We start from the raw sequence: 7,508 nt of genomic DNA on the forward strand, positions 1-7,508 counted from the left end.
TATTCTGTTTTTGGAGCTGATTTATTTGATTCATAAGCCAAGTTGTATGATTCTATAAAAAACAAGGTTACAAAAGACAGTTTGTGTGGAAACACAAACTCAAAATCGGCCCCCGATGTGGTCCACCCAGGCAGGCTTCAATATTTTCAGAAAGAACATCCGAATGAAATTATATCGAAGACAAATGAGAGATAAGAATGGAGAAAGAAGGTTAACAGATCTTGTGTAGTGCCTCAATGGTCCAGCGGTTCAAAGGATAGGTGAAAGTGAATGTAAAGTTAGATGTGAACCTGGCCTAACTAGTTCCCCTTTCAGACCTTGTGGTCTATAGGGCATATGATGTAAAGTTCATCTGTTTTTGTGGCCTACGGTTAACAAGGGTGTCATGTAGCCAGCACAACGACCAACCGCCTTTACTTTTCCCCAACTAATGTCAGGTGAATGGAGTGGACTCAGAGGCTCCCAAAGATTCCAAAGTTAAAAATCCGTCTTCACCAGGATTCGAACCCGGAACCCCGGTTCGGAAGCCAAGTGCTTTACCGCTCAGCCACCGCGCCTCCCCTGGCCTAACTGATGTCTTATAATTGATATAATTTTTTAAAAAGGCTCAATCTCTTATTCGAATCCTCAAAAAAAAATTTTTTTTTTAATTTCCGCAATTAAAAAAAAAGTTTAGGAAAATGAAATTTATAAGATTACTATTTGTTTTAAATTAGGTCTAACTTATAATGCATACTAATTAGCTTTTTCTCTTTAAAAAAATACTTGCATAACTGATATTAAAAATTAGATTTTTCGCTTTCAGAAAAAAAAAAGTAGCCGTTGCATCAGAACTTTGAATGGTCTAAAATATTGTGATGTCCGATTTTCAATATCTTTTCTAGTTTATGAGATCTAAACGGGACGGACAGACAGACATTTCACACAAAACTAATAGCGTCTTTTCCCCTCTCGGGGGCCTCTAAAAATTAATATCCATCCATCCATCCCAGTGGCGCTACAGCCCATGGAGGGCTCTGGCCTGCTTTAACACATCCTTCCATTCAGATCTCTCCTGGGCCTTTCGTCTCCACGCCCTAACCCCAAGCTGCTTCAGATCTGCTTCCACGTCATCTATCCATCGCATTCGGGGTCTGCCTTTGGGTCGCCTGCCTTTTGGTTTTTGCCTGTATACGATTTTCGCCCCTCTGTTGTCTGACATTCTTTCAAGGTGACCTGCCCAACGTAGTCTGTTCTTTTTTATTTCGTTCACTATTGGTGGGTCTTCATATAATTGATATAACTCATGGTTAGTGCGTGTCCTCCACCCTGTTTCATCCTGTATGGCACCATAGATTTTCCTAAGAATTTTTCTTTCCCAAGTGTTAAGTAAATTTTCAGATGTCTTTGTCAGTGTCCAGGTCTCACTTCCATACATTGCTGCTGGTCTTATTATAGTTTTGTATAGGCCTATTATTTTCTTGGTTTTACTTGAAATCATTTTGCTCTTAAGTAAATGGTGGGTGCAATAAAATGCCCTGTTGCCTGCTGCTATTCTTTCCTTTATTTCTGTTAGTAGGTCATTTTTGAAATTAATAGTGTGAGTTTTTGACTATCATATTGCTGTGCTCTCTTTCTTTGGTAATTGTGTATGGTACTTATTCTTTGTCTAAATTTAGCTTTTACTAGTAGGTGGTCTGAGTCAGCATTAGCTCCTCTGAAACTTCCTACATCTAGTATGTCTGATCCATGTCTCTTATCTATGAGTATATGATCTATTTGATTCTGGGTGTTGCCATCAGGTGAGATCCAGGTTACCTTGTGAATATTCTTATGTTGGAATTTTTTGCTGCTGATAGACATTCCTTTTCCTGATGCAAAATCCACTAATCTTATGCCATTATTGTTGGTCTCTTCATGTAAACTTTCTTTGCCAATTATTGGTCTGAATGCTGGTTCCTTTCCAATTTTTGCATTGAAATCTCCTAGGACTATTTTGATGTCATGCTTTGGCGCTTCATCATAAATTCTTTCCAGTCCATCATAGAAGGCTTCTTTTGTGTTATCATCTGCATCTTCAGTAGGGGCATGAACATTGATAAATGATATGTTGAAGAATTTTCCTTTCAAACGTAGTGAGCAGAGTCTATCACTTACAGGTTTAAATCCAATGACATTATCTACCATTTCCTTTTTAACAGCAAAACCTGTACCTAAGTTGTTAGTGCTTCCACCACTATAAAATATAGTATACTCCTTGGTTCTGAGAATGTCCGAGTCTTTCCACCTGATTTCCTGTAGGGCTACAAGGGGTATCCTATATTTCTTTAACACTTCAGTAAGTTGGGCTAGCGCACCTGCTCTATAAAGGCTTAGCACGTTCCATGTCGCAAAACAAAAATCATGTCCTTTTCCAGGCCTAGGTCGTTTTCCGTTGAGATCTGTCCGGATTTTCTTGTGTGTATTAGCTTTCGTAACAGTATTTTTTATATGACAGAGTTGTTAGCCCTGTGCATAACCATCTGGGGGGCTGCCCCTTTCAGCTCTCTGGATAGCTGCCTTTATTTTCGGGTAAGGTGCCCTAGCCTTTGTGGATCCCTCCACTTCCTGCAAGGCAGCAGGTTTGATTTTGGTCCACCCCGGGTATTTTATTTCCCCGGTACCCACCATATCTGGAGGGCATTCCCCTATCCGCCACCTGGGGAGGCGCTCGATGGGAGATCAAAAACTCCACACGAGGCTAAAAATTAATAGGGTGTTTGAATTAAAATATGATTTTCTTACCAAAATTTATTTCAAACAGCCAGTTTTGGACATCAATGTTAATGATCATATATTATATTTGTTTATTTGTTGTTTTTTTATAGAGAATAAATGGGCAAATGTTTGGAGTGAGCTTGATATATTGAATGAAGTTAAAGGCCTAGATCTAGCACCTACCACATAAATCTAGATTTATATAGAGAGAATATAGAGGATTCAGCTATTTAGGCAAAAATGGCCATCCTAGCCTGTAGGCCCTATACTATACTACAAAAGATCATCTGTATTAGAATTTTATTAAATGAATAAACAAAAAACACAAACATTCAACACACATCTAATCATGCATACATAAAATAAGTCTAAAAGTCATTGTAGAAGTCACTATCCCAGTGACCTAATTTTGGTAGAATAAGTGTGTTCAAATTTTTATTTTTTGTGTTCGTATTTATGCATAATTTGAAAACATCTTAATGATTTCATGTGAGGGGCTATGCCTGGGGATCTAAAATGTAGTTAATATTGATATAAAATTAAAATCTGAGTTTATTGTTGCCAAAATATACAGACTGTTTGAAATAAATTATGGTGTCTGGAATCAAATAATGTGTGTCAAATTAGTCTGAATTAAATGAAAACACATGGCCTCTTTGACCTTAAATATAATAACAAATATAGGTTAGGGGTACAAATATAAGTAGTCATCCTTATTCTCCTTAATTATACTAAAGAAGATTTTGATACTTCATTTTCTTTTCTATGACAAACCATTATCAAATAATAGGCTGTCAAAGTCAAACTTTGACATTTTGGCCTATAGTTGTCAGAATAGCATAAACTACTCTATATATGTATCCTACAATCTGTGATAAAATGTTGTCTTCACCTTGCATTGCTGTAAAATTAAAATAGTTTTAATGAGAATTTAGTTAGCTCAACAAAATTCTCTTAATCCATCGATTCTTAAACTTCAGTACTTCCTTTTCGTCCATTCTACTGATTGGGAAGTAATGCAGGAAATCAGACACAGCAGAAATAAATACCTATCACTGTTAATATTAATAGCAGGAGATGTAGAGTCAAATCCAGGGCCTAGATCTAAAGATAGATGCAACATCTGCAAAAAAGTATGCACCATGAAACAGAAAGCCATTCAATGTGACACCTGCGATGAATGGTACCATGCATCATGTCTCCATATGAATACACCTGTGTATTATGCCTTAGGCAACAAAGATGCATCATTGCAGTGTGTACCATGTGGGTTACCTCAGTTTACATCAGGACTGTTTGATTCCTTTGATGTAGACACTTCTAACCATTACAACATCCTAAACACCATCCCAAACCAAACTCACCAACCACTAGCCAGATCCACTCCTGTTAAACCTAAATCTACTAAAATTAATACAACAGCCTCACTAAACAAACCTAGTAAAGAAGTAATACCAAAATACCTTAAAACCTTAGTAATAAATTTTCAAAGCATTAGGAACAAAACAGCAGACGTAGAAATTTTATTAAAATGTGAGAAACCAGACATAATTGCAAGAACAGAAACTTGGCTACATCCTGAAATTTATAATGCAGAAATTTTCAATAGTAATTATGAAATTTTTAGAAAAGATAGGGCTGATAATCATGGAGGAGTTCTTTTAGCAATAAAAAACACTCTTATAGCAGAAGAAATTACCTTACCTAACTCAAAAAATATAGAATCAACATTTTGTAAAATTAATACCACCTCAACATCCCTAATAATAGGCAGCATTTACAGACCACCAAATTCTAGTTTAGAATACATGCAAGAACTATGTAATCAGATTACTACACTTAAAGAGACAAATAAAAATGCAGTTTTTTGGATTATGGGTGATTTCAACCTACCTGATATAAATTGGAAAACACTAACCATAGATAAACACCAAAACCTTAAGGAAATAAATGAGCTTTTCATAGAAACTTTACACAACCTAAGTTTAGATCAAATCATTAAAAAGCCAACTAGATTAAACAACACATTAGATCTCTTCTTAACCAACAGACCTGGATTAGTAGTTGATTATGATATTATCCCTGGTCTATCAGACCATGAGATCATAAAAATACACAGTCAGATAAAAGCAGTAGCCAATACAAAACCCAAAAGAAAAATCTTACTCTGGAATAAATGTAACCTAACACAACTACACCAAGCAGCATTAAACTTTCAACAAACATTCTTATTAGAAAAAGATATTAACCAACCAGTCGATGACCTCTGGAATTTCATTAAAAACCATCTTAAAAGCATTATAGAAAATCATATACCAACTAAATACACATCAAACAAAATAAATAAATGCTGGTTTAATAATAGACTCAAGAAGCTTTGTAAACTGAAGGAAAACCTATATAGAAAATTTAAAGAAACTAAGGCAGAAAGAGTTTACAAAAAGTATATAAAAATTAATAAACACTTAACACAAAAAGTAAGCAGACAGCTGCAGAGTGAATACATAAACAATGTAATATCTAAAGATAACAACAAAAACCTATGGTCATACATTAAGTCTAAGAAAATGGAAACAACAGGCATAGCGCCATTAAAAGATGAACATAACATAATACATAATGATAATGAAACTAAAGCAAACATCCTAAACAAATACTTTGCATCAGCATTCTCAGCTCCAGGAGACAAAGACATATTACTGAATTTGAACCAAGTAGACAACATAGAAGATATAGTAGTAAAAGAAAATGGAATTCAAAAACTATTAGCCAACACCAAACCAAATAAAGCGTCTGGACCTGATGGTATTCCAGCTAGATTACTCAAAGAACTAAGCAATGAGCTAGCCCCAGTGTTCAAAATACTCTTTCAGGCTTCACTTAACCAGGGCAGAGTACCAAAGGACTGGAAAGAAGCTAATGTCACCCCCCTATTTAAAAAAGGAGAAAAATCTGACCCAGGAAACTACAGACCAGTATCACTTACCAGCATCACATGTAAAATCCTAGAACACATAATATGTAGCAACATCATAAACCACTTAGACAAACATAATGTCCTCACACCATACCAACATGGCTTTAGGAAATATAGATCATGTGAAACACAACTAATAGGACTAATTGATGATTTTTCAAAGGGTTTAGATAATAATGAACAAATAGATGCTATCTTACTAGATTTTTCTAAGGCTTTTGACAAAGTTCACCACCATAGTTTGCTTAAAAAATTAAAATATTTTGGCATTAATGGTCCAATGCATCAGTGGATTAAAGATTTTCTGATAGGGAGAGAACAAACTGTAATAATAAATGGCTCTAAATCAACACCGATAACAGTAAACTCAGGTGTACCTCAAGGAACAGTCTTGGGTCCACTACTATTTTTAATTTACATAAATGATTTACCAAATTGCATTACTTCAGAAACAAAAGTCAGATTATTTGCAGACGATTGCATAATATATAGAACAATAAAAACAACACAAGACACAAATATTTTACAAAGAGAATTAGATGAATTACAGAAATGGGAATCAAATTGGAGCATGTCTTTCCACCCAGAAAAATGTCAGTTGTTAAGAGTAACAAAAAAACTAAAACAAATTAATTCCACTTATCTTATTCATGGCAAACCAGTAACACAGACTAAAAACGCAAAATACCTAGGTGTTATAATAAATGAAAAACTGTCATGGAATCCACATATTGATGAAACTACAAAAAAATCAAACAAAGCATTAGGATTTATTAAAAGAAATTTCTATAAATCAAATAAGAACATAAAACTAAAATGTTATTTAACCTTGGTTAGGCCAATAATAGAATATGCATCCTCCGTTTGGGACCCCTCAACTCAAGAAAACGTAAGAAACTGGAACAGACACAAAATAGAGCAGTGAGATTCATAACAAAGGAATATTCATATTTGACTAGAGTAACACCTTTAGTAAAATCACTAAATTTACAAAGCCTTCAGGACAGAAGGCTCAAAAGTAAAGTAGCAATCATACATAAAACACTGAACCATAATCTTCAAATACAAAAACAAAATTTAATAAAATACTCTGAAAGACACAAAGATAAAGGCACATTCCTCGTCCCATATGCTAGGACAAATTTGTACAAATACTCCTTCTTCCCTAGTGCTATTAGAGCATGGAATGGGTTGCCTGAGCTAACCAGGAAAACCAGTGACTTGGCAGAATTTAAGTCATTGATTAATATACATGACTAAATGCATGACGCGTAGGACGTAATCATCTTCTTTTTTGAAGTAACGTCTGTATTATATAAGATAAGATAGGATATGCTTAGCCCTTGTTGAGAAATGCTCTACTTGATTTAGCAGGCTGTATTTGTACATTAATAACAGTGAATGAAAAAAAATGTTAAGTCAATGTTTTATAGTCCTTTGAAAAGTATTTAGACTCAATGTTTTCTTCTAAAGACCTACAAAAGATGTACATCATATATATTTATTTACCTAATTAGCTGAGAAGTTTTTTAACTGCCAAAAACAATAGGTGTGAAGAATAAAATTACTAAGTGTGAAAAGTAAAATTACTAGGTACCGGTATGAAAAGCAAAACAGGTGTGAAAAACAAAATGACTAGGTATGAAAAGTAAAACAACAGGTGTGAAGAACAGAATGACTAGGTATGAAAAGCAAAACAGGTGTGAAAAACAAAATGACTAGGTATGATATGAAAAGTAAAACAACAGGTGTGAAGAGCAAAATGACTAGGTATGAAAAGTAAAACAACAAGTGT

Source organism: Biomphalaria glabrata, chromosome 11 (genome assembly GCF_947242115.1).
Source record: "Biomphalaria glabrata chromosome 11, xgBioGlab47.1, whole genome shotgun sequence".
NCBI classification, from domain to species: domain Eukaryota; kingdom Metazoa; phylum Mollusca; class Gastropoda; family Planorbidae; genus Biomphalaria; species Biomphalaria glabrata.